We start from the raw sequence: 26,297 nt of genomic DNA, 5'->3' as shown, positions 1-26,297 counted from the left end.
AAACTCAAAACTCCAGTAATAAATAAGGAGATTCAAATATTAATTAAAAAAAAAAAAAAACTCCCCAAAGTTAAAAGTTTACGATCAAACGGATTCAAAGCTCAATTCTACCAACATTCAAGTAAGAACTAAAAGTAAGAGTATGCATAAAAACACTTGACAAAATTCAAAATCCATTTATGGTAAAAAAATTTTCAATAAAATAGAAATTTACTCAATACAATAAAGGCCATTTATAAAAAGCATGAGAAGTGAAAGTGATGGTCACTCAGTCGTATCTGACTCTTTGCTATGCCATGGATTATACAGTCCATGGAATTCTCTAGGCCAGAATATTGGAGTGGGTAGCCATTCCCTTCACCAGGGGGCCTTCCCAATCCAGAGATAGAACCTAGGTCTCTCGCAATGCACGCAGATTCTTTACCAGAGGAAAGCACCAAGGAATTCCTAAGCACCAAGGAATCCCAAGAATACTGGAGTGGGTAGCTGATCCCTTCTCCAGTGGATCTTCCTGACCCAGGAATCAAACCAGGGTCTCCTGCATTGCATGTGGATTCTTTACCAACTGAGCTAACAGGGTATCTAGTCTTGCTTGGGAAAACAGCGTCTGACAGAAGGAAAAGCAGGGACCAAGAGGCTTTGAACAAGATGGCTGCCATCTTTAAAGACAAAGAAGCCCTCTGTCCTGCGACGGATTCACGCTGATGTTTGGCAGAAACTAACACAACACTGTAAAGCAATTATCCTTCACTTCAAAATATATTAAAGAAAAAAAAACCCTCTCCCTCAACTATGCTGCCCCCTTCCCCTGCAGCCTGAACGGTGCTCAACCCAGAACCAAACACCCTGAAGGAGCTGCCCAGCCCCACGCTCTCCTCCTCGCCGCAGCCTAGATTCTGCTCCCTCACTCTGTGGAACTGTTCTCCTCTCTGCCACGGACTCGAGAGGAGATGAAATCAAACGGCTCGCCTATAGTGAAGGGGGAGAGCCCTCAGCACTTCAGGTCCCGGGTGCCAGGTGGTAAGGTTCAGAGAAAGCTGCCAGGGACATTACCAGGGTACAAACATCACGTGGTGAGGCCACGAGCTGGACCCTCACTGGAGGGAAAAAGAGCGCAAGACCCTGAGTCACGGGTCTGTCCCCACAGATGGGGAGGGGGCGGGTTGGCGTGCATGCGGTCACGGGCTGTGGTCACTTCCCCACGGTGAGGGGACTCCTGCCCTGTGTCTGTGCGGCGGACACTGCGCTGTGATTAAATGTAACCTGGGTGTGGAGAACAGCTGGAGCGCATGTTCAACCTGCCTCAGCCTGGCTCCCAGGAAAGAGCAATGAGTTTTTTTCTCTTCCCAGCTAGTGGCTAAGGCTGGGAAGAAGCAGGGAACATGCATTGGCTCAAGAGCACATTCTGATCCAAACTCACAGTGTAATGTAAACCTATCATTTCTGATCCCGCAGGACAGGCAACACTTTAGTCGCTCAGCCATGTCCAAGTCTCTGAGAACCCATGAATCGCAGCACGCCAGGCCTCCCTGTCCATCACCAACTCCCAGAGTTTACTCAAACTCATGTCCATTGAGTCGGCGATGCCATCCAACCATCTCATCCTCTGTCATCCCCTCCTCCTCCTGCCCCCAATCCCTCCCAGCATCAGGGTCTTTTTCAAAGAGTCAACTCTTCACATGAGGTGGCCGAAGTACTGGAGTTTCAGCTTCAGCATCAGTCCTTCCAAGAAACCCCCAGGACTGACCGCCTTTAGGATGAACTGGTTCGATCTCCTTGCAGTCCAAGGGACTCTCAAGAGTCTACTCCAACACCACAGTTCAAAACCATCAATTCTTTGGCGCTCAGCTTTCTTCACAGGCCAACTTCACAGTCCAACATCCATACATGACCACTGGAAAAGCCATAGCCTTGACTAGCTGGACCTCTGTTGGCAAAGTAATGTCTCTGATTTTAATATGCTATCTATGCTGATCATAACTTTCCTTCCAAGCAGTGAATGTCATTTAATTTCATGGCTGCAGTCACCATCTGCAGTGATTTTGGAACCCAGTAAAATAAAGTCAGCCACTGTTTCCACTGTTTCCCCATCTATTTCCCATGAAGTCATGGGACAAGATGCCATTACCTTAGTTTTCTGAATGTTGAGCTTTAAGCCAACTTTTTCATTCTTCTCTTTCACTTTCATCAACAGGCTTTTTAGTTCCTCTTCACTTTCTGCCATAAGGGTGGTGTCATCTGCATATCTGAGGTTATTGATATTTCTCCCGGCATTCCAGCTTGTGCTTCTTCCAGCCCAGCGTTTCTCATGATGTACTCTGCATATACGTTAAATAAGCAGGGTGACAATATACAGCCTTGACGTACTCCTGTTCCTGTCTGGAACCAGTCTGTTGGTACATATCCAGTTCTAACTATTGCTTCCTGACCTGCATATAGGTTTCTCACGAGGCAGGGCAGATGGTCTGCTATTCCCGTCTCTTTCAGAATTTCCACAGTTGATTGTGATCCACACAGTCAAAGGCTTTGGCATAGTCAATAAAGCAGAAATAGATGTTTTTCTGGAACTCTTGCTTTTTCTATGATCCAGCAGATGTTCGCAACTTGATCTTTGGTTCCTCTGCCTTTTCCAAAACTAGTTTGAACATCTGGAAGTTCACAGTTCACGTATTGCTGAAGCCCGGCTTTGAGAATTTTGAGCGTTACTTTACTAGTGTGTGAGATGAGTGCAATTGTGTAGTAGTTTGAACATTCTTTGGCATTGCCTTGCTTGGGGACCTTTTCCAGTCCTGTGGCCACTGCTGAGTCTTCCAAATTTGCGCGCATATTGGGTGCAGCACTTTCACAGCATCATCTTTCAGGATTTGAAATAGCTCAACTGGAATTCCATCACCTCCACTAGCTTTGTTCATAGTGATGCTTTCTAAGGCCCACCTGACTTCACACTCCAGGATGTCTGGCTCTAGGTGAGAGATCACACCATCGTGATTATCTGGGTCGTGAAGGTCTTTTTTGTACAGTCCTTCTGTGTATTCTTGCCACCTCTTCTTAATATCTTCTGCTTCTGTTCGGACCATACCATTTATCGAATCCATCTTTGCATGAAATGTTCCCTTGGTATCTCTAATTTTCTTGAAGAGATCTCAAGTCTTTTCCATTCTGTTGTTTTCCTCTATTTCTTTGCATTGATAGCTGAGGAAAGCTTTCTTATCTCTCCTTGCTATTCTTTAGAACTCCGCATTCAAATGCGAATATCTTTCCTTTTCTCCTTTGCTTTTCACTTCTCTTCTTTTCACAGCTATTTGTAAGGCCTCCTCAGACAGCCATTTTGCTTTTTTGCATTTCTTTCCTATGGGGATGGTCTTGATCCCTGTCTCCTGTACAATGTCATGAACCTCCATCCATAGTTCATCAGGCACTCTGTCTATCAGACCAAGTCCCTTAAATCTATTTCTCACTTCCACTGTATAATCCTAAGAAATATGATTTAGATCATACCTGAATGGTCTAGTGCTTTTCCCAACTTTCTTCAATTTAAGTCTGAATTTGGCAATAAGGAGTTCATGATCTGACCCACAGTCAGCTCCCGGTCTTGTGTTTGCTGACTAACAGGAGCTACCTCAAGTCCGAGGTCAGGGAAGGCGACTGAGAGGAGAAACCCCACGTCCAAGGAGCGGCAGCTGCGTCGGCACAGAAGGGCCGAGACGAGCTACTCCACGTTCAAGGTCAGGAGGGGCAGCCATGAGGAGATACTCCTCGTCCAAGGTAAGGAGCAGCGGCTGCACTTTGTTGGAGCAGCCATGAAGAGATACCGCACGTCCAAGGTACAAAAAACCCAAGTAAGACAGTAGGTATTGTGAGAGGGCATCAGAGGGCCAACACACTGAAACCATAATCACAGAAAACTAGCCAATTTGATCACATGGACCACAGCCTTGTCTAACTCAATAAAACTAAGCCATGCCACATGGGGCCTCCCAAGACAGACGGGTCATGGTGGAGAGGTCTGACAGAATGTGGTCTACTGGAGAAGGGAATGGCAAACACTTCAGTATTCTTGCCTTGAGAACCCCATGAACAGTATGAAAAGGCAAAATGATAGGATACTGAAAGAGGAACTCCCCAGGTCAGTAGGTGCCCAATATGCTACTGGAGATCAATGGAGAAATAACTCCAGAAAGAATGAAGGGATGGAGCCAATGCAAAAACAATACCCAGGTGAGGATGTGACCGAATAGCAGCAAGGTCCGATGCTGCAAAGAGCAATATTGCATAGGATAATTCATTAGGTCCATGAATCAAGGCAAATTGGAAGTGGTCAAATAGGAGATGGCAAGAGTGAATGTTGACATTCTAGGAATCAGCAAACCAAAATGGACAGGAATGGGTGAATTTAACTCAGATGACCATTATATCTACTACTGTGGGCAGGAATCCCTTACAAGAAATGGAGTAGACATCATGGTCAACAAAAGAGTCCCAAATGCAGGACTTGGATGCAGTCTCTGTGAGGCTGCCAGAGTTAATACCATGACGGGCGGCCTGGACCTAAGTTTTAGCTTCCCCCGAAATGGTAAGATTCCCTACCCCCATCAGGTAACCTGGAGCCAGCCAATCAATATGCGCCCAGTAAGAACAAAGGGAGAGCTGAAAAGCCCGCGAAAGTCTGTACCGATAGAATTACTTTGCAAACATGTAACCAATCCGCTTAAGCCAGCTACTAACCGCTTTTGCATATCTTATAAATTTGTGTACCAAGCTTGAGCCAGGGCTTTTCTGACCCTGCACCACTGTGATGTTTGTGGCAGAAAGCCCTGGCTCGAGACAGTAATAAACTTCCCTTTTTTGCGAGTTGCATTGTCTTGGAAGCCTTCTCTCTTCCCGCTCGGGGATTCGGACATCGGGCATAACATTTGGGGGCTCGTCCGGGATCCCTTGACAGGGAGAAGAGAACGCTTACAGGACAAAGGGGAAGGATAAATAATAACACCGGTGCTCAGGAAGCAGGGGGAGCAAGCCGGCGTAAGGCCGGGGCCAGCGGACGCGCTGGGCGGCAGCCGACTCCGCGAGAAGGCTTTTTTATAAAGGGGGAGCAAGCCGGCGTAAGGCCAAGGCCAGCGGACGCGCTGGGGGGCAGCCGACTCCGCGAGAAGGCTTTTTTATAAAGGGGGAGCAAGCCGGCGTAAGGCCAAGGCCAGCGGACGCGCTGGGGGGCAGCCGACTCCGCGAGAAGGCTTTTTATAAAGGGGGAGCCAAGCCGGCGTAAGGCCAAGGCCAGCGGACGCGCTGGGGGGCAGCCGACTCCGCGGGAAGGAAAGTTCCTCTCCCGACCCCGAGCCTGGTGAACAGCGGACGTCATTCGGTAAGGTGAATCTGCTACCGGGAGGCAAGAAAATTCAGGGGGCCCGAAAACCCAGCGCTGTGTCGTCGGCCGACGTTTGTTTGTCCGTGTGTTTGTCTTTGGCTCTCCGTGTTTTTGTGTGTGTGTGTGCCGGCATTGTCTCTAGTCTCGTTCTCTTCTGGTGCATCGTTCTTTCTCACTTCTGACTTATTCTCTCTCTTCCTTACCGTTTATTCTTTGACCATGGGGCAGGGAGAATCTACCCCACTTTCTCTCATGACTGACCATTTTTCGGATGTCAGGGCCAGGGCCCATGACTTGTCTTTGCTAGTCAAAAAAGGTAAATTAATAACTCTTTGTTCTGCAGAGTGGCCCGCCTTTCAGGTTGGATGGCCTCCGGAAGGCACCTTTCAACCGTCCATCATACAGGCTGTGAAGGAGAAGATTATGGCTCCTGATCCCTGGGGCCATCCGAGTCAAGTCCCCTATGTCATGGTCTGGCAGGATCTAGTAGAAAATCCGCCTAAATGGTTAAAACCTTTTGTTTACAAACTTCCTAGTTCCTCCAGTTCACAGGTCCTGGTGATGGAGACCCCCCCGGAGGAAACCAAAAAGAAAGAGGACCCAAAACCAGTCCTTCAGGAATCATCTTATCCAAACCTGATAGATCTAGAAACGGAGATAAGGCCTCCGCCATATGTGCCCTCCTTGCAATCCCCTCCGAGGAGAGAAGCTCCCACAGGTGAACCGAGAGGATTAAGAGGGCCAACGGGAACCGACCGTGAGGGGGGACCGGCATTGGGGACCCGGGGGAAAACTAAGGGAGATAGGGGTAAGCAAGACCCTGGGGACCCAGAGTTACCTTCATCCACTGTTCAGGCGCTCCCCGTCCGAGTGGGACCAACTAACCCAGACGGAGAGCGAACCTATCAGTACTGGCCCTTTTCCACGAGTGACCTGTACAATTGGAAGACCCAAAACCCTCCTTTCTCAGAGAAGCCCCAAGGCCTCATTGACCTCTTAGATTCCATTTTGTTTACTCATAATCCCACCTGGGATGATTGTCAGCAGCTGTTGCAGGTGCTCTTCACCACGGAAGAACGGGAGCGAATTCTGGCAGAGGCGCGGAAACGGGTACCAGGGGTCGACGGGAGGCCAACCGCCCAGCCTCATCTTGTGGACGAGGGGTTTCCTCTGTTGCGGCCTAACTGGGATTTTGAGCGGGTGGAAGGTAGGGAGCGTCTCCGAGTGTACCGCCAGACTCTAATGGCTGGCCTGCGGGCTGCAGCAAGAAAGCCGACAAATCTGGCAAAGGTAAATTTAGTAAGGCAAGAGCCCACTGAAAGCCCGGCAGCCTTCCTAGAGAGGCTGATGGAAGCTTTCAGGCAATATACACCTATGGACCCCCAGGCTGAGGAGTCACGCGCTGCAGTTTTGTTAGCGTTTGTGAATCAGGCAGCCCCAGATATTAGGAAGAAATTACAAAAGGTAGAGGGATTGGGAGAACAGACAATACAGGATTTACTGAAAGTAGCTGAAAAGGTATTTAATAATAGGGAGACCCCAGAAGAAAGGGAAGAGCGAATTTGGCGGGAGGAAAGGGAATTAGCGGAAAAGATCAGGAAAGAAGAGAGGGAACATAGGGCGAGGGAAAACCGGAAGAACCAGAAGGAGCTAGCCCAGATTCTTTTTGCGGGGTTAAAGGCCGGAACAGAATTGAGGGAACCTCGAGACCCCCGGACGGGAGAAAAAGAAAAACCAAAAAGGCAGGCCCTAAAGAAGGATCAGTGCGCCTACTGCAAAGAACAGGGGCACTGGAAAAACGAGTGCCCTAAGAGGGACTCAAGGAGAGGAATGACCCAGAGAGAGAAAATCCCCCCCGGAACTCGAGTTCTATATGCGGGGGAAGACAGTGACTAGGGGAGTCGAGACTCGGCACCCCTCCCCGAGTCCTGGGTAACCATACATGTGGAGGGGAAACCCGTTGGCTTCATGGTGGATACTGGCGCCCAACACTCTGTTTTAAATCAAAAACTGGGACCAATGTCTAAGAAAGCCAGCTTAGTGCAAGGAGCCACGGGGACAAAAAGATATTGTTGGACCACAGAACGGAAAGTAAATCTAGGGACCCACCAGGTGTCCCATTCGTTTTTGGTGATACCAGAATGCCCAGCCCCTCTACTTGGAAGAGACTTGTTGACTAAAGTTAATGCTCAGATCCATTTTGACCCAGGGGGAATGTCAGTCACGGATGGACTTGGACAACCGATACATGTCTTGTCCCTAGCCTTAAGGGATGAATACAGACTTTTTGCGCCTAAGCCCTCAGAGACCATAGCACTAGATGTACAACCGTGGGTCCATAAATATCCATTGGCCTGGGCAGAAACAGCAGGAATGGGACTAGCTAAACAGAGACATCCGGTCGTCATCGAGCTAAAGGCCGAGGCAGTTCCTGTGAGGGTGAGACAGTACCCTATGAGCCAAGAAGCTCGGCGGGGGATCACTCCCCACATTCGACGGCTCATGGAGGCCGGAATTCTCAGGCGATGCCGATCCCCTTGGAACACCCCCTTACTGCCGGTGAAGAAGCTAGGGGGGACAGATTACAGACCTGTCCAAGACCTGCGAGAAGTCAACAAACGGGTCGACGGGATTGGACCCTGGGTTCATTGCAATCACGTGCGGCAAGCCACATCGGAAGAACAGGAAAAAGCGCGAGCAGAATGGAAGGCGAGTCCTCACCCGTCAAATCCTTTGAAACTGAAACTTGTCCGCTGGGAGACCTCCTAATTCTCCTGCTGATGGCAGCTCTCATCGACCCAGGAGCGACCAGTCATAACCCCCATCAACCTGCTAAGATCACATGGAAACTCAACGACGGGCAAACTCATGAGCTGCTCAATGAGACCTCAGGAATCCACCCTCCAAACACCTGGTGGCCGGACCTGAACTTCGACCTCTCAAGCCTCTTCGCAAAGCAGGACGGTCTCCATGATAAGTACTATAGGGATGGGATAAAAAGCCATAGGTTGGGGTTTTGGGCTTGCCCGGGCTATGTAAAAAATAACTGGAAAACCTGTGGTGGCATAGAAAGCTATTATTGCAGGAGCTGGAGTTGTGTGACCTCTTGTGATGGACCCCAGAGGTGGGATGTCGGAAACAGAGATCTAGTTAGCTTCACCTTCAAGGACCGTAGACACCAGGGGCCTCAGGTACGAGTACAATTTAACCAGGAACGGGCGAAGAAAGAAAACCGCTGGACCTCAGGACTGACTTGGGGTTTTCAGCTCCACGTAAATTGGCCCGGCCCCTACCCAGGCGAGCTTTTAATCATTAAACAGGTTATTGAGCCGGTGCAGGTACATAGTTTAGGTCCCAATCTGGTCAAAGCATTACAGGGGCACAAGGCGACCCCCAAGCCAACCCCCTTCAGACCAAGCTTGCCAGGAACATTTAACATCTCCTCTACCCCTAGCCTCAGAGGCAAACTGACAGAAACCCCTGGCCCTCTGGCTGTTACCATTAGCTCAGCAATTCAGGACCCCCTATGGGCCTTAGTGAATGCAGCCTTTACGGTCTTAAACCATACCAACCCTAATGCAACCCAGTCCTGTTGGCTTTGTTATAATCTTCACCCCCCCTTCTATGAGGCCATAGGCCTCAATGTCTCTTACTACTTATCTTCAGGCCAGAACCCACCCCCATGCCGATGGGAAGAACGCAAGGTTGGCCTCACAATGAATGAAGTTTGGGGACAGGGACTCTGTTTGGGCACAGTGCCACGTGATAAAACTTCCCTCTGTGCCCGGACTATTAGTAACCTACGCTTATATGGCAAAAATTGGATTGTGCCAGAGGTTGGGGGCTGGTGGATTTGTTCACATACTGGGCTAACCCCATGTTTAAATGTGAAGGTTTTTAACCAGAGTCAAGAATTCTGTGTTCTGGTTGCTGTAATGCCAAAAATCTTATACCACTCTGAAGAGGTTATGTACTCACATTGGGACCGAGAATTGCCAAGACAAAAGAGAGAGCCAATCAGTGCGATCACCATGGCAGCCTTGTTCAGTCTTGGGCTGGCAGGAGCAGGGACAGGAATAGCTTCACTATCTCTGCAAGGCCAAGGGTTTTCTTCCCTACGAGCCGCCATAGATGAAGATATAACTCGCATAGAAGAATCAATCAGCCACTTAGAGAAGTCTCTGACTTCCTTGTCTGAGGTGGTCTTGCAGAATAGGAGAGGATTGGACTTGATTTTTCTCCAACAGGGTGGGGTCTGCGCGGCTCTGGGAGAAGAATGTTGTTTCTATGCAGACCATACAGGAGTGGTAAGAGAATCTATGGCAAAAGTAAGAGAAGGGCTGGCGCAACGAAAGAGGGAACGGGAGGCCCAGCAGGGATGGTTTGAGTCTTGGTTTCAACGCTCCCCCTGGCTGACCACCTTAGTTTCCACCCTCCTGGGCCCGCTTATAGTGCTATTATTAACACTCACATTTGGCCCTTGTATTTTAAACCGGCTAATGTCATTTATTAAAGAACGTCTAAATACCATTCAGATTATGGTATTGAGGCAGCAATATCAGATGGTAGCTCAGGATGAAGAGAAGGATTCCTCTACAGGAACAAGAAGACAGGGGGGAATGTGAGGCTGCCAGAGTTAATACCATGACGGGCGGCCTGGACCTAAGTTTTAGCTTCCCCCGAAATGGTAAGATTCCCTACCCCCATCAGGTAACCTGGAGCCAGCCAATCAATATGCGCCCAGTAAGAACAAAGGGAGAGCTGAAAAGCCCGCGAAAGTCTGTACCGATAGAATTACTTTGCAAACATGTAACCAATCCGCTTAAGCCAGCTACTAACCGCTTTTGCATATCTTATAAATTTGTGTACCAAGCTTGAGCCAGGGCTTTTCTGACCCTGCACCACTGTGATGTTTGTGGCAGAAAGCCCTGGCTCGAGACAGTAATAAACTTCCCTTTTTTGCGAGTTGCATTGTCTTGGAAGCCTTCTCTCTTCCCGCTCGGGGATTCGGACATCGGGCATAACATCTCAAAAATGACAGAATGATCTCTGTTCGTTTCCAAGGCAAACCATTCATACCATGGTAATCCAAGCCTATGCCCCAACCTGTAATGCTGAAGAAGCTGAATTTGAATGGTTCTATGAAGACCTACAAGACCTTTTAGAACTAACACCCAAAAAAGTTGTCCTTTTCATTCTAGGGGACTGGAATGCAAAAGTAGGAAGTCAAGAGACACCTGGAGTAACAGGCAAATTTGGCCTTGGAGTATAGAATGAAGCAGGGCAAAAGCTAATAGAGTTTTGCCAAGAGAACACACTGGTCATAGCAAACACCCTCTTCCACCAACACAAGAGAAGACGCTACACATGGACATCACCAGATGGTCAACACTGAAATCAGAGGACAGGCAACAGCCAACCTGAAAGGTGGTGAAATTGGCCCAGGTCTGAACCTGGGTGTGTGCAGGGCGGAGAGAGAGGATTCTTTATCATGGGCAGGGATGGGCCCTGGGGCTGTCTTCAGCCTGTGAATGAGGCTGAGGAATGGGAGAATAATTTCTCCAGGACCCAGGCAAGTGCAGCCTGCAGCTCCAAGCAGTGCTTGGGCTGCTGTGTCCACACCTGCTCCCTGGTTAATTTCTGAAGCTGTCAGAGCACAAGAAATCTGTCTAAAGGAAGGTGGGCTGCTGGCGTTCAGATGCTTAAATAAACCACATCTGTAGGAGTGCAGAACCCAAAGGCCATGTCTGGGCCCTCAGCATTGAGAAGAGAAATCGTAGTAGTATGTGGATAAGGCAAAGCTCGGGATGCTGGAATCCTTTTGAATTATTACTCTGGCTCTGCCTCAAAATGAGCCTCATATATTTCAACCAATTTATTTTCTCCATTTGTCTATGGATCCATGTATCTATCTCCTGTCTACTGTGATCTCAGCCTGCAAATTAGACTGTTTGCCTGGGGAGGAAGAGGGATAGGTCACACCCAGCAAGGCTGTTCCAGCACTGATCTGGCACTAATATCAACTAACCCCCACAGTGATAAAGAAAAACCAAGGGCTGCAGCAGAAAGAGTTAGATTTTGGTGGCAGGCAGGTTGCGCGTGTGCAAATCCCAGCTCAAATATCAAGTTTAAACCCTCAGCCTCAATTGACTCATCCCAGCCTCACTTTATGAAGCTGTGGGTGTTGGAGGTTATCAGGCAGAGTAAAGGGGCATTTTGTTAAGTGTACACGTGGCAGCGATCACTACTCTTATTAATTTGTACATTATCACTGTTTCTGCAGAATCAGGGACGTGCCGTCACTAGGTGGAACACTAGTTTAGTAAGGGTGGACATTAGGTATAATCAAGGTAAGGCTGGGGAGGAGGGAGGGGTCCAGCTGCTCTGGAGAGTGGGCAGGAGGCCAGGAGGCAGTGGGCCTGGGACAGGTGGGCACCAGGCCCCAGACCCCAGGATGGTGAGTAGAGGAAGGCTAATGATGAAGGGTCTCGACTGAAGAGGAGCAGGACTCAGGCCTAAACATTTCTGCCTGGACAAGACAAAGTACCAGTGGACCAGGGCCAAGGAATGTGCTGTTGGGGAGGGGACAGAGGGGAACCCATCTCCTGGTTCCTCCAGCAGAAGCTGAGCAGCTGCTCCCCTCAGGGAATGTCAAGTAGCCTCACCAAAGCCATCTGACAGTAAGTGATGGATCCAAGGTGGAAAACTCAATCGTCTTTCCTACTGTATAGCATGGGCCACTCTGCTCAATGGTATGTGGCAACCTTGGAAGGAAAGGGAGTTTGGAATGAACACTGGAGTATGTATATCTTTTTGAATTAGTTTCCTCCAGATATATGCCCCAGAGTGGGACTTCTGGATCATACAGTAGTTCTATTATATTTTCATCTTTTTAAGGAACTTCCACACTGTCCTCCATAGTGGCTGTACCAATTTACAGTTTTACCAGTAATGTAGGATGGTTTCCTTTTCTCTATATCCTCTCCAGCTTTTATTATTTGCAGACTTTTGGATGATGGCCATTCTGACCAGTGTGATGTGATACCTCATTGCTGGTCTGTCATGCATTTCTCTGATAATTTGTGATGCTGAACATCATTTCATGTGGCTACTGGCAATCTGTATGTATTCTTTGGAGAACTGTCTATTACAGTCTTCTGTCCATTTCTATTTTGTATTTTTATTTATTTGTTTTGCCCATTTTTAAATTGGGTTTCTGGTTATTTTAATTTTCTTGACATAGAGTTACATGAGCTATTTGTATATTTTGGAGATTAATCCCTTGTCAGTTGCTTCCTTTGCAAATATTTTTTCCCTCTCTGTTAGCTTTTTGTTTGGTTTATTGTTTCCTTTGGTGTCCAGAAGCTTTTAAGTATAACTGAGTCGCATGTGTTTATTTTTGCTTTTATTTTCGGTACTCTAAGACATGGATCAAAAAGGATATTTCTGCAATTTATGTCAGAGTGCTTTCTTTTGGCTGTGCCATGCGACTTGTGGGATCTTAGTTCCCTGACCAGGGATCGAACTCAGGCCTACAGCAGTGAAAGTGCCAAGTCTTAACCCTTGGACTGCCAGAGAATTCCCTCAAAGAGTGTTCAGCCTATGTTTTCCTCTAAAAGTTTCCACGTAGGTCTTTCATGCATTTCAAGTATACTTTTGTCTATGGTATCAGAGAATGTTCTAATTTCATTCTTTTACGGAGCTGTCCAGATTTCCAAGCATCACTTATTGAAGAGGGTTTTCCGCACTGTCCATCCTTGCCTCTTTGTCATAGGTTAAGCAACCATATGTGCATGGAGAGAAGAGTTCACATTACGTTGTTGAGTCCTCCTACCCCAGATCTGAGCTTTCCATCTCTTCCAGCAGTTTAAGGTTTTTCTCATTCACGCACTTACAGTAAATGTGCAGACAGATGGAGGGAGGGGGCGTGCAGCAGCTTCAGGAGAGCGGTTGCCACCAGGAAGAGGAAAGAGGTTGGCTGCAGTAGAACAGGGACTGGGCTTCTGTCCAAGCTGTTGTAACAATGTTCTTAACACATCTGCATGTTTATGTAATACATATGAATGTTTCCTATAGAACTATTTTTCTATAACAAGAATGCTCTCTGCCCACAGTTACTTCCTCGCTAAAACCCGCGTCTTCAGGCTCCAGCTGAAGAGTCTCTTCCTCGGAGAGAATTTCCCGGATTTCTCCATCTGCCAATATTTTGAGTGCATGACACTCTCTCCAAGTGTGGTGTTTTCCTTCACGGCACGTACTCTGACCCGCATTACCTGCATTGAACATCTGCCTTCTGCATGACACTGTTGGTGGCCACGGGGGCAAACCTCTTGATTCCGCTGTTTACAACGGAAACACCAGAGCCCTTTATCAGCTCATAACTGCTGAGTGCATATCTGTTGCAGGAACAAATGAAGGACTTGGGAACCTGAGTGCAGGACTTTCCATTTCCCTTACATTTACTGCAGATCTCTTGCACATCAGCTCCTCGTTCATCAGCATCTATCCTTAAACAGTCACTGTAAAGTGTTCCTACTGTCCTGTGTCCTCCACACACCCTAACAGCACACTACTGATTTCTACGCCCAACTAACTGATGAAAACACTACCGGAACAAGGCCAGGGACGAAAGCTCAAGTTGCAGACTTACTTCTCTCCAGGATGAGCTCTCAATAACTCATTTTTCCTCCAGCAGTCAGTAGTCTTGTATCTTATTCTTCACCCAACCACAGGTCCTCTGAAGTCTGTTGTTCAGCTCAAATTCTCCTCTGTGCCCACTCCCATGCTTGGCTCTAAACAGTCCGCAACTCCAGAGCCCTCTAACCTACCAAGCTGTAGTGTTCTGCAGCAGGAGTTCCCAGCCCACTTCACTCAAGCTTTCGGAAGTCACTGCTACTCCTGCTAAATTTGCAAACTGCCTGTTCTCCCTTTAAACCCACTAAGGCCTCACCTGAGGAAAACAAGCAGCGGAAACAATACACTTCACTCATTAGGTCTCTTACTTGCTCTTGTGTCATGTCTCTTGGATCCACCCTAATTCCGCTCAAGTCATACCAGTCAAACGAGAAGTATTTATTGAACACCTACCATGTGCCAAGCACTATTTGGTCCCTGGAGACATAACAATCATTAACACAAATCCTTCTACTTCTGTATAGCTAGGGTATGATCAGGCTCACAGAGAATTTAAAAAAAAAGAAAACATATCCAAAAACTAATGTTAAGATGATCTGACATCAATATCATATTTCTTAAACTGTTTTAGAATATCAGCTTACCAACTTACACATCAGGTAGGTTTTGCTCGTATAAAACTTTCATCTCCTCCAGAACTTGCCTCAGTCCATCCTCCTGGAACATATAAAATTACACTCCCTAATTCCCCCACCAAGTTTGTAGCAACACTCTATGCTTATGTACTTTATGAAAAACCAATAGTCCTTCCACACCTACTAACATGGCTATAATGACAAGTGTTGCAGAGGATGGGGAGAAACTGGAACCCTTGTCCAATGCAGGTAGGAATGTAAAATGGTACAGCCCTGTAGAAAAAGTCTTGTGGGTCCACAAAAAGTCAAATTTCGAATTCCCACATTATCCAGCAATTCCTCTTCTAGGTATACACTCAAGAGAACTGAACACCTATGTTCATACAAAGTATGTCTATTCAACGGAATATTGCTCAGTCCAAAAAAAAAAAAAAAGTGCTGATACATACAACAACATGAACTTTGAAAACACTGATTAGTGAAATAAGCCAGACACAAAAGGACAAATATGGTATGATGCAACATTCTGAAATGTCTAGAATAGGCAAACTCATAGAAACAAAGTAGATTAGAGGCTACCAGGCTGAGGGGGTAGAAGAGTGGGTAGTTACTGCTTAAAAGCTATAGAGTTCATTTGGGGTTATGAGAAAGCTTTGGAAATAGAGGTGATGGTTGCACAACAATGTGAATATAATTAATGCCACTGAAGTGGACACAGAAGAATGGTTAGAAATGGCAACATTTAAGTTTTGCATCGTTAACCACATTTAAAAACAATAAAAATGAATGACTTACTAATAAAATACACAATCAACACAGTCACTGAGGATAATCTTAAAGACACCATACTGAGAAGTCAGACAGAAAGGAGTACACACTGTATGCTTTTAACTGGCTCTGCACAGAAAAGTTTGCAATTGCTGGCATGCTGACTCCAGAAATACAGTAAAAAAGACAAATATAATCTGTAGGGGAAAGAAAATCCTTGGCTGCCTCAGGCTGCAGGTGGGAGGTAGCCAGTGCCACAAAAGAGAAAAGAGAATCCTTGGGATGGCAGACATCTTGGTTGGGTTGCTGGTTACAAGGATTGTATACATTTGTCAAAACTCTAGTAAAATGTGTACTGTGTTGTACATAAATCATACATCAATAAAACTAATGACAAAAAGCCAATAGTCTACAGACGTAATAACACATGACAAAAGCAGGTAAAATACTCATTTATTGGAAAAGGATCTTACAAGGTTACTACCCACCACCCCCCAAAAAAAACCCTACACACTGCTAGGATAGAAAACAGAAAGGTCAAAGGAGTTTTTCTGCTATCTACTTTGGCAAATTTCTAAAAAAACTTCCCTTGGAAGGATAAAAACATGAGAATTATAAAATTCATAAATGCTACACAATGTCTGTGAACAAGCAACACCTACACCTGAAACACTGTAAATAAACTATATTTCAATTAAAAATTTTACCAAAAAAAACACCCAATAATGCTGTAACAATGACAACCAAAAGAAAAAAAAAAAAATCTCGAAACAAAACAACGATAAGCAACCCATTTACTGTTAGAGCCAAAATAAAAGCATTAGCAAAAAAAAAATGCTTTAGCACTACGGGTATAACTACAAAATTACACTATTTAATGCAGCTTCAATGTAAGAAATGATTTCTAATGAAAAATGAAAGCTTGCCTTCTACCGACTCTTTCATCAACTGGTTAAAAAGATATCATGGAAAAGTCTGCTTTCCTAGAATTCAATTCAATATTCCTTCTCCCACAAATATTATTTTAAGGGACAGCTGAAACTCTTGCACGATTAGATCAGCAGGTATACAAAAGACAAGTATGAAATAAACTTGTAAAGATACAACCGAGTTTCCAGATCTAAATTTTTATTTATTTTTTTAAGATTTAAACTGTTAAAATTCACACTGGGAATTGCATCATTTTGTGCTCCCACCACCAGCTGCAAGCCCCTGGGAACTCAAGATAGTTTTCCTAAAGACTCAAATGGTTATCAGTTCTGCAGATACAGAGGGCATCAGTCCAATCTGCCAAACACAGCACCTAACCATGAGGGATTCTGGAATGAAAAAGGCAGAGTCCTTGCTCTCAACCAGCTACCATCTGCCACGGAGGCATGATTCTCGAAAGCATGTGTGGGTCCAGGGTGTGAGGGGTGGATCAGATCAAGACCAATTCTTAGTCTAACCCAGCTCAGCTGTCCCAGTGGCCAGCCCCCAAAGGCAGCCAGGACTGCAGGAAAAGGTGCACCGACGCCCTCTAAGACCCAGAAAAGCCAGTGATTTTACACTTGTAAGTTCACCCCTGATTCCCCTCCTCCTCCCTGCCACTTCCCAAAGTGGGAAACCAACACTTCAAGTCTGAGCCAAACAGACAGTTTGACTCACAGACTGAAGAGCCAGCACCTGTGGGCAGTGTCTGCGCCTTTGCGCTCCTTTCTCCCCGTGTGATCTAGTCTTCCCACCTTAGTGGGGACTTATTGGAAAGCCTCCACCCCTCTCAAACATCTGGCTTAGAATTCCACATTCAAAAACTAAGATCATGGTATCTGGTCCTATCGCTTCATGGCAAATAGATGGGGAAAAAATGAAAACAGTGGCAGAATTTATTTTCTTGGGCTCCTAAATCATTGCAGATGGTGACAGCAGCGATGAAATTTAAAGACCCTGGCTCCTTGGAAGAAAAGCTATGACAAGCCTAGAGAGGGCTTTAAAAAGCAGAGATACCACTTTGCAGACAAAAGTCCCTATAATCAAAGCTATGGTTTCTCCAGGAGTCATGTACGGATATGAGAGTTGGACCATAAAGAAGGCTGAGCACCGAAGAATTGATGCTTTTGAACTGTAGAGTTAGAGAAGTCGCTGGAGAGTCCCTTGGACAGCAAGGAAATCAATCCAGTCAATCCTAAAGGAAAGCAACCCTGAATATTCCTTGGAAGGACCGATGCTGATGCTGAAGCTCCAATACTTTGGCCACCTGATGTAAAGACCTGACTCACTGGAAAAGACCCTGATGCTGGGAAAGATTCAGGATATGACCAAGGAGAAGGGGGCTACAGAGGGTGAGATGGTTGGATGACATCACTGACCCAATGGACATGAATTTGAGCAAACTCAGAGGGACAGGGAAGAACAGGGAAGCCTAGTGTCGTGCCTCAATACATGCGGCCATAAAGACTGGGGCATGACTTAGGGACTGAACAATAACCCCTCTGAGTTCTAGGGCTCCAGGGAACCTCCCACTGTGGTCTCCTAACTTTTTAGATAAGGTAACTGCCTGAAGTTGCAAGAATAACAGACTGCAACCGAAGAAAACTGTTCAAGTTGGGGCTCTGCTTCCAACAGCTGCAAGTTCAGACAAGCCCTTTAACTTGATGCGTAATTCCAGTGGCTCAGCTTCCCCATCTGTTAAATGGCCCAAGGGTCAGACTAAGTGCTCTTGGATGTTCAAAACAAGACTCACCCTACCCAAAGGCTCTTCCTGCTGACTGCCAGATGTTTCCTCTGCTACCTGAGAAAAGCCTCCAGAGACGCGGTCCCTCCCCTCCCCTGCTACTCCTCTCACCTCCACCCCTGTCCTTGTACCTACTGTAAGGTACAGTTCCGGCGAGGCAGAAAAGGAAAGACGACCTCAACAGAAGTAGGTTACCTTTATTCAGGCAAGGAGGGGCGACAGTCGGCCTAACGACCAGGCTGAGCGCCGAAAGGGATCAAGGAGGCTTCATACTTATAGGGAGGTTTGTGGAAGCGATAAGGGAAACGTCAATCAGGCGGGATATTTTGAGTATTCTTTTGTTAAGATGACACTTGTAGTTGGGCAGGGGGTGATAAGTCTTCTGGGCGGGTGTAGGGGGTGGTAGGTTTCCGGACAGGGGGTGATAAGTCCCAGATAGATGCAGCTGGCCTGGAGCATCAGGATGGAACTAAAGTTATGCTTTGTTTTCTCCGAAGTTAGATGATTGAGCAAGGGGCCTTTGAGACTGTTGTTCTCTTTTCTAGGCCCAAAAGACTCCTTCACCTACAAGACCTGTCGTCTCAGGACACGGTGTTCAGCGACCCCCGACCGGGCTGCTGACCACATCCATCTCTCCTGCTGTCTATTCTAACCCACCAAGAACCAGCCTTTCTTCTATCCAATCCATTCCCCAAAGTGCTACGTGGTGGTTTAGTCCCTAAATCGTGTCCCACTCTAGCAAGCCCATGGACTGTAGAGCACCAGGCACCTCTGTCCATGGGATTCTCCAGGCAGGAATACTGGAGTGCTTTGCCATTTCCTTTTCCAGAGGAGCTTCCCAACCCAAGAATCGAACCCGGGTCTCCTGCACTGCAGGCACATTCTTTACCCACTGAGCTATGAGGGAAGCCCCATCATCAGTGGGGAAGCACCTTAATTAGTGAAGCGAAAGTCGCTCACTCTGACTCTTTGCAAAGTCTGACTCTTTGGGACAGTCCATGCCAGAAGAGTGGAGTGAGTAGCCTTTCCCTTCTCCAGGGGATCTTCCCAACCCCGGGATTGAATCCAGGTCTCCCACATTGCAGGCAGATTCTTGACCAGATGAGCCATGAGAGCTGCGACAGCTATCTAGACACAGAGTAATCCCATGGCTTCTCTGAAATGCCTTGTGTAAGAGCGAACCTCAGGCTCCAGAGCCCCCTTGCTGCCCGCCCTTCCCAGGCGGGGAGGGGAGGGTGTTTGCATGGTCTGCTCCCCGGTGGGGCTACCCTCACAGCAGCCCTCAGGGCTCGGCCCTAACTCCGAGCTACCCTGTCCCCACCTCCCCAGTGTAACTCTCACCTGAGCTCCAGGATCCCATCTCCTGGTCTCTCCGCGCGTCACCGGGGCGAGACGCCCACCGGAGCCGGCGCGCACAGAGGCTTCCAGGACGGCGGGCCGCTGGGGGCGCAGAGGCAGCGGCGGCGACGCCCGCGCGCGCGGGAAGCTGCCGAAACCGACCTGCCCACAGCCACGGAGTGGAGCCACAGGCACACCCGCCATCCCGCTCGCGGCTGCGCAGCCCCAGAGCAGCGGCCAGGGAGGCGCCCGCTCGCCTCTGCCCTCACGGCGCCCCGCCTCAGGCAGCCTTCCCTCGGCCGCGCGGGGCGGCTCCAGGGCCGGCTCCATGGCCGGCTCCATGGCCTTCTCGCAGACCCTGGCGCAGGCGCCAGGCGGGGAACTTAGGCTGGGCCTCTGAGAGCTCGGCGGCGCGCGGGGGGCGTCTGAGCGGCGAGCACGCTCGCCGATCCTGGGGGCGGGGGTTGTGTGGGCGGCAAGCGGGGAGTGCGCCTGCGCGGGGGGCGTGCGGCCGGGGAGCGCGTGCTGGCGTCGGGGGTCGTGAGAGCGGAGAGCGCTGCCAGGCGCACTGCGGCGAGGGCGGCGTGTGAGCGGCGAGCCGGGCCGGCGGGGAGCGGCCGGAGGGGCGCGTGTGAGCGGGAGCCGGGCAGGCGGGGAGCGGGAAGAGGGGTGCGTGTGAGCAGGGAGCGTGAGCCGGCTGCGTGTGAGCAGCGAGCACCGGCCGGCGCCTGGGGGCGGGGGTTGTGTGGGCGGCGAGCCTGACGTGCGCCTGCGCGTGGGGCGTTCGGCCGGGGAGCACGTGCCGGCGTTGGCGGTCGTGAGAGCGGGGAGCGCGGCCTGGCGCACTGGGGCGAGGGGGGCGTGTGAGCGGCGAGCCGGGCTGGTGGGGAGCGGGGAACGGGAGCCGGCAGCGTGTGAGCTGCGAGCCGGGCCGGCGTGGGGCGGGGAGAGGGGTGCGTGTGAGTGGGGAGCGTGAGCCGGCAGCGTGTGAGCTGCGAGCCGGGCCGGCGTGGGGCGGGGAGAGGGGCGCGTGTGAGCAGGGAGCGTGAGCCGGCAGCGTGTGAGCGGCCAGCCGGGCCGGCGGGGAGTGGGGTGCGTGTGAGCGGCCAGCCGGGCCGGCGCGGAGCGGGGAGAGAGGTGCGTGTGAGTGGGGAGCGTGAGCCGGCAGCGCGTGAGCAACGAACCGGGCCGGCGAGGGTCGGGGAGAGGGGTGCGTGTGAGCGGGGAGCTGAGCCGGCAGCGTCTGAGCGGCGAGCCGTGCCGGCGGGGAGCCTCCGGAGGGGTGCGTGTGAGCGGGAAGCGTGAGCCGGCAGCGTGTGAGCAGCGAACCGGGCCGGCGAGGGGCGGGGAGAGGGGTGCGTGTGAGCGGGGAGCGTGAGCCGGCAGCGTGTGAGCGACGAGCCGGGCCGGCGGGGAGCGGGGAGAGGGGCGCGTGTGAGCGGGGAGCGTGAGCCGGCAGCGTGAGCCCGGGACCTGGGTCGGCGGGGAGAGGGGTGCGTGTGAGCTGGGAGCGTGAGCCGGCAGCGTGTGAGCGGAGAACTTGGCTGGCGCGGGGCGGGGAGAGGGGCGCGTGTGAGCGGGGAGCGTGAGCTGGCAGCGTGTGAGCGGCGAACCGGGCCGGCGCGTGGCGGGAGGCCCGGGGAGGGGGGCGGGGGGGCGTGTGAGCCGGATAAGGGGCTCTGTCAGTGGGACACGCGGGCCGGCGCCTCGGGGCGTTGTGAGCCAGGCCTGCAGCGAAGGGGGCGTGTGAGCCGGAAATGGGGCCCTGGGAGGCGGGAGGGCAGGCGGTCACCATCTGGCCTGAGGAGCACGCAGCTGGCGGTCGATCCCGGGCCCCCTCCGCGTGGGTCCGGCAGGGCGCCCAGAGAATGCCCGGGGGCTCCGGCGGTGGGCTTGGCCGGTGCGTGCGTCCTGCCGCCACCGGGCTGCTTATTGTTTTTAATTTGAAGACAGTGACAATATCCTGATTTTGCTACCCTACACTTTGGGTTCTGAAGTGAGTTTTATCTAAAAATTGCTGCATAATGCCAGGTCAGTCTATAGCCAAATGTTTGTGTCTCTTCCTTCCGTTCTTCTCGGGAGAAGAAGTTTAGAGAGTAGAGTTGGTTTACAATGTTGTGTTAGTGTCAGGGGTGCAGCAAAGTGAATCACTTATGTGTATATATGTATATCCGCTCTTTATAAAAACACTTTTCCCGTATGGGCTGTTACAGAGTGTTGAGTTCCCTGTGCTATAGAGTTGGTCCTCCTTAGTTATCTATTTTAGAAACAATAGTGTGTAGTGTGGCGTGTGTGAGTCCCAGTCTCCCAACAAGTGTATGTTTCTTTGGTACCTGTGCCTGTGTAAAAGTGCTAGAGAGGATCAGAGAGAAACAGGCTGAATTGTGGTGTCTTACCCCTTGGGCCTTGAAAAGATAGTTCTTGAAACTTGAAAGTATTACTGTGTTTGGATTGTCAAGTTGATCTGCAGGGAACATTTCAAGAGACAGGAAAGCATGGGCCGGGGGTAGTGATAAATATATGGGCTTATGACAACAGCAGTTTGCTTTAGTAATGTTTTAATATGGTCTTCCCTGATCGCCTAGTTGGTAAAGAATCCGCCTGCAATGCAGGAGACTACTATAACCACTAGAACATTGAGTCCACATTAATTTTATAATTCAGATTTAATTCATGTCGCCTTGACGATGATTATTTTCAAGTTCCAATTTTCTTATGTTCACATTTAAAATCGCCGTCTGAATTCCTGACTCAAAACTGAATGGAGCAAATATTCAGGTTATAATCCTTAACAAAACTATCTTTTTAAATTTGACTTAGATACAAGCAGCATCTGAGGAAATTTGCAGCAGTTCCAAGAGGAGCATATTGCTTCCATAAGACGTCAGATGGAACTCAGAATTAAAGACTTGGGATCTGAACTCTCCAAGAGGAAAACTTTTGAAGATTCTAATAAAGCAGAGTTGGAAAAATATAAGCAACACTACCTAGAGAAACTAAAAGAAAGTCCTTGGAAAAGAAACTAGACAAGTAAGTCAAAACCCAGAATCACAGAAAATATATTCAGTCCATTAATTTGTGTCTGAAGCCTAATTTTTATAGAGCAAGGTTCCTGAGATTAGTAGGAAGTGAAAGCTAACTAGATAATCACTGCTAGAGGGCACCCTAAGAAAAATGAGTAATAAGATATCCTGGTAAGTTTTCCTACACTAAGTAAAAGCATGCTTGTGAAATTGGGAAACATTCACCCAGGGGTGAAAGGCAGGGTAATTCACAGAGTGGCTGACGCTGGCATGGTGACCTGACTGAGGGGGTGTATGGAGGCTGGAAAGGCAGATCCCACCTGCAGTGCCGAGTCCAGGCTTCCCCGCCTCTGAAAGCAGAGCACTCCTAGGACGCCTTTCATAAGCCCAGAGAGCATACAGCAAAGGAGCAGAGACCTGAGGACACGTTCTGCTAGTCGATGCCCAAAATAAGCATACACAAGGGAAGCACAGGTGCTCCCAGAGAGGGTTCAGGGCTGTGGGACTTGATGCTGAGATGTGGGGTGTGGCTTCCGGGGAAGGAGCTCAGTGGGGCCAGTCTCCCTGCATGGGGAGCGCCATGCCTCTCCCTCTAAAAGGTACACTGAACGCTGTTTAGAGTTTTGGCATTTTAAATGAGACCAAAATTTGTCTTTGGATCTTTATTTATTTATTTATTTATTTATTTATTTTGGACCATCAAAAAGAGGTGCTGACATAGGCCCTTCGTAGAAGTGCAGTAAAGTAAGGTGAACTTTGGAAAAGCAGGGGATACTTTTCATTATTCCTGGGGCTGTTTTAGCTCTCTTCAGTCTCACCCACTGACTTTCTCATCCTTCACTTGGGATTGTGGCTTGAGGTGATTCCTTAGAGCCAAATGCTTAATTTCTCCGAGGTCATGAGTGACACGTATGTACAAGGGTGGTGAGAGGAAGCACTTGAACGTGGCTTTGTGGGAGGTCTGTTTGTTCATCCCTGAACTGTTTCCTGGGGGCAGGCATGTCCCAGAGGCAGCAGGTGTCACTGTGAGCCCACCTCCCTTTCTGATGCCCATTCTGTCCTCTCGCAGCTGTGACTTGTTACCTGAGGAGCCCAGACACACGTGAGCTTCTTTAGAACAAGGTCACATCTGTCACTGTTTCCAGCAGGTCTGCTCTCTGCTTTCAGTGTTCACACAGTGTAATGGGAATTCCATTTATGTGCAGCAACTTACAAAATGCAAGTCACAGAGGGAAACATGAATGAAATCCGTGCTTTCCATCTTCCCCAGGACTAATGAGCGCCTGGCAGAGATCAGCACCAAACTTGAGGTGGAGAAACAGCAGAAGAGATCTTTACTCAGCACTCCTAGCAGCACGCTAGTCCTGGAGCCCTCTTCTGTTGGAAATTTCAATCCTACTTCAGGGTTCAATGCAAATCTTCTTTCAGGAGCAATTGTAGAGTTTTCTACCTCAATTCCACACGGTTCAAATGACAGCGTGGAGACTTACTTGACCGAGGTTAGTTCTTTTTTTTTCACTGGGTTTCAGATTTCTGATATAAATGATCCTTATTTTTAATTTGGTGAACTTCTGAGGTGTTTTTTTGAGTTATGCACTGTAAAGCTATAATCAACTGTGATAATCAAGGAGACATTTAATGATTTTTTTGTGGTAGATCTCTCGTTTTTAAGAGATACTTCTTAAATTCTTAAATTTCTTGAAAAGCTGCATTGAAATTCTACTTTAGAAATGAAATCTTATTGTCTAGTAACCGAAAGTGTACTTTCACATGTTTGATTTACTTTCTAATTGATTTCACTTTGGCAGTGGTTCACAATCATTTCCAGGCTCTGCTGCTCCCACCACAGTTTTTCTACCCCTAAGTGGAAATGACTGGCATCTAAACACTAACCACATATGGGTGTTTTTTATTGGAAGGAATCCTAGATAAATTGTTTTTTATGAATTAAACAAACTTGTGATACATAATCAAAAGATTAATTTCTGGTTTTAGGTTAACATTTTTTGTTTTTTTCTTGTACAAGCGTACAACTTTAATTGCTATTTTACTTACAGAATTTTGGTTTCAATTTCTAAAACATATCTTGCTGAGCAGTTGTAGAATGTTTCTAAGTTTGTAGTTTAAAACTGGGAAATGAAGTTCAGTTTTGTCTCTGTCTTGACATCACCTGGATGAATGATGACTGAGATAGCAATGAAGGGGAGTCTTTAAATTGCAACTAGTTTTCATTGTGAAATCATTGTGATTAAAATGTCCATTTCAGTCAGTGCACAGGGGTTTATGGTTTTTGATGGTGTTTCCATGATGGTGATGCAGAGAAAAGCAGCCCTTGTTAAAGGCAGTCTCAACCTGTTTTCCCATTTGGCTTCTTGCCATCACAGAAGAGCAATCTAAGGTTTCTTCGACAGCACTGGAGCTACGTTGCGTCCTTGAGAGCTATGAACCTGGAGGACGTGCTCTCGCTGCGCAATCACAGCGGGCCTCCAAGCACTTCATCCCAAGTCAGAGACCTGCCCCCGCTGAGGCCTAAGAGGAGGAAGGAAAGGCTTGACCCCTGTCCCAGGGGCGGGCTGCCTACCACAGACCCAAGGTCACGGTGCTGTGCGCACATACATCTTTTCAAAGAAGAGATTGGGAACCAGGCAAGCACTTCTTAGTTCCTTCTCCCAAACTCACCCGTTGGGTAAATCTGGCTTCTTATGAGGAGGGTAGGAGTATAAGTGCTCCCCTTGAAACTTCAGGCTGAGGAAATGAAGTTCAACTGCAACTTCTGACCGGATTTAGATGATAGTTGAGATTACACTCACGCTTTTTGTGTATACCAACTAATGATGAGAGCCTGGATAGAAGTATGCTAAACAGTAAAGAGAGATCTGTTGTGTGTTTTAAATTTTGTCCTCAATAACCCAAAATGTGGATAATTCATTACTGAGTCATTTTAGCAAGCCAGGTTCTATCTAGAGGAAGTGAACATCCTTTTAAGGTTGAATCTCTTCACTTTTGTCCTGGTTGATTCAACTTAAGATTCTCTCCTTCAAGTTCCCTGTCGTCTGTTTAAAAAATATGTATGTTTTCTAAATTAACTATATCGACTGCGACAGATAGGAATTTGATATTGATTTATTCTTGTTCATGCATTTAAAACATATAATTTACTTTGAATGTCATGTCACACAAGTATTATTGACCTGTATAACGAGGTTTTACATGGTCATTTTGTCTATATTATAGCTTAAAATCTATGAGTTTTTTTCTTAATCTGAATAAGTAGCTGTCCTAGGACTCTGGACTCAGTCAGAAGGACATGGCCTTTGTTACTTCTTTTGTAGAATTAGGAATTTTGACTAAATCCATGACTCTCATACCTTACAAAAAGATTCTTTTTTTTCCCAAAGAAAGGAACCTTTCTTTTAAAAAAGAAAACTCCTGCAGGGAATCGTGTTACATAAAACGTAGACAAGCATAGTGCCTTGTAGCTGAAGAGCAACCAGAGGCCCTGCAGCTGTGACTTCTCTGTTCCCCAACCCTGCAGTGACCCCTGTGGGACCTTCCCCATCTATGGGACATAGTTCAGAAACACACTTAGGAGAGAATCCCTCTGGCTAAACATCTTCAGAATCGAAACTTGCTGGGACACTGTTTCTTGTTTGTAAATTTTGTCACCTTTCTGTCTTTTCCTTAAATGGAAAAGTTTGAAGAAAATCAGAGATGTGTTGTTCTCCTTCTTAACATTCGACTTCAGACTTCTTCCTCCATTTGAACATGATTTGAACGTGGCAGGCGGATTCTTAACCACTAGACACCAGGGAGGTGCACAC

The 26,297-nt window shown here is 48.1% G+C and overlaps 2 protein-coding genes across 7 annotated transcripts in view; one reads left to right on the top strand and one right to left on the bottom strand.

Annotated features, from left to right (window-relative positions):
- The window catches only part of LOC122682180 (ninein-like protein), a 333,523-nt gene that overhangs the window by 71,836 nt on the left and 235,390 nt on the right, over nucleotides 1-26,297 (bottom strand).
- The window catches only part of LOC122682160 (ankyrin repeat domain-containing protein 26-like), a 371,465-nt gene continuing 365,859 nt past the window's right edge, over nucleotides 20,692-26,297 (top strand). For 5 of the 7 annotated variants that reach the window (XR_006337238.1, XR_006337236.1, XR_006337237.1 and 2 more), the window contains exon 1: nucleotides 24,629-25,121. The gene's annotated coding sequence lies outside the window, so the exon portion shown is untranslated. Of the gene's footprint in view, nucleotides 21,485-22,273; nucleotides 22,484-23,746; nucleotides 23,976-24,628; nucleotides 25,122-26,297 lie in introns of those variants that run through there. The other 2 variants (XM_043884976.1, XM_043884975.1) reach the window with 2 other exon arrangements.

This window comes from Cervus elaphus, chromosome 23 (assembly GCF_910594005.1).
Source record: "Cervus elaphus chromosome 23, mCerEla1.1, whole genome shotgun sequence".
NCBI classification, from domain to species: domain Eukaryota; kingdom Metazoa; phylum Chordata; class Mammalia; order Artiodactyla; family Cervidae; genus Cervus; species Cervus elaphus.
This window is presented reverse-complemented; position numbering and strand designations above follow the sequence as displayed.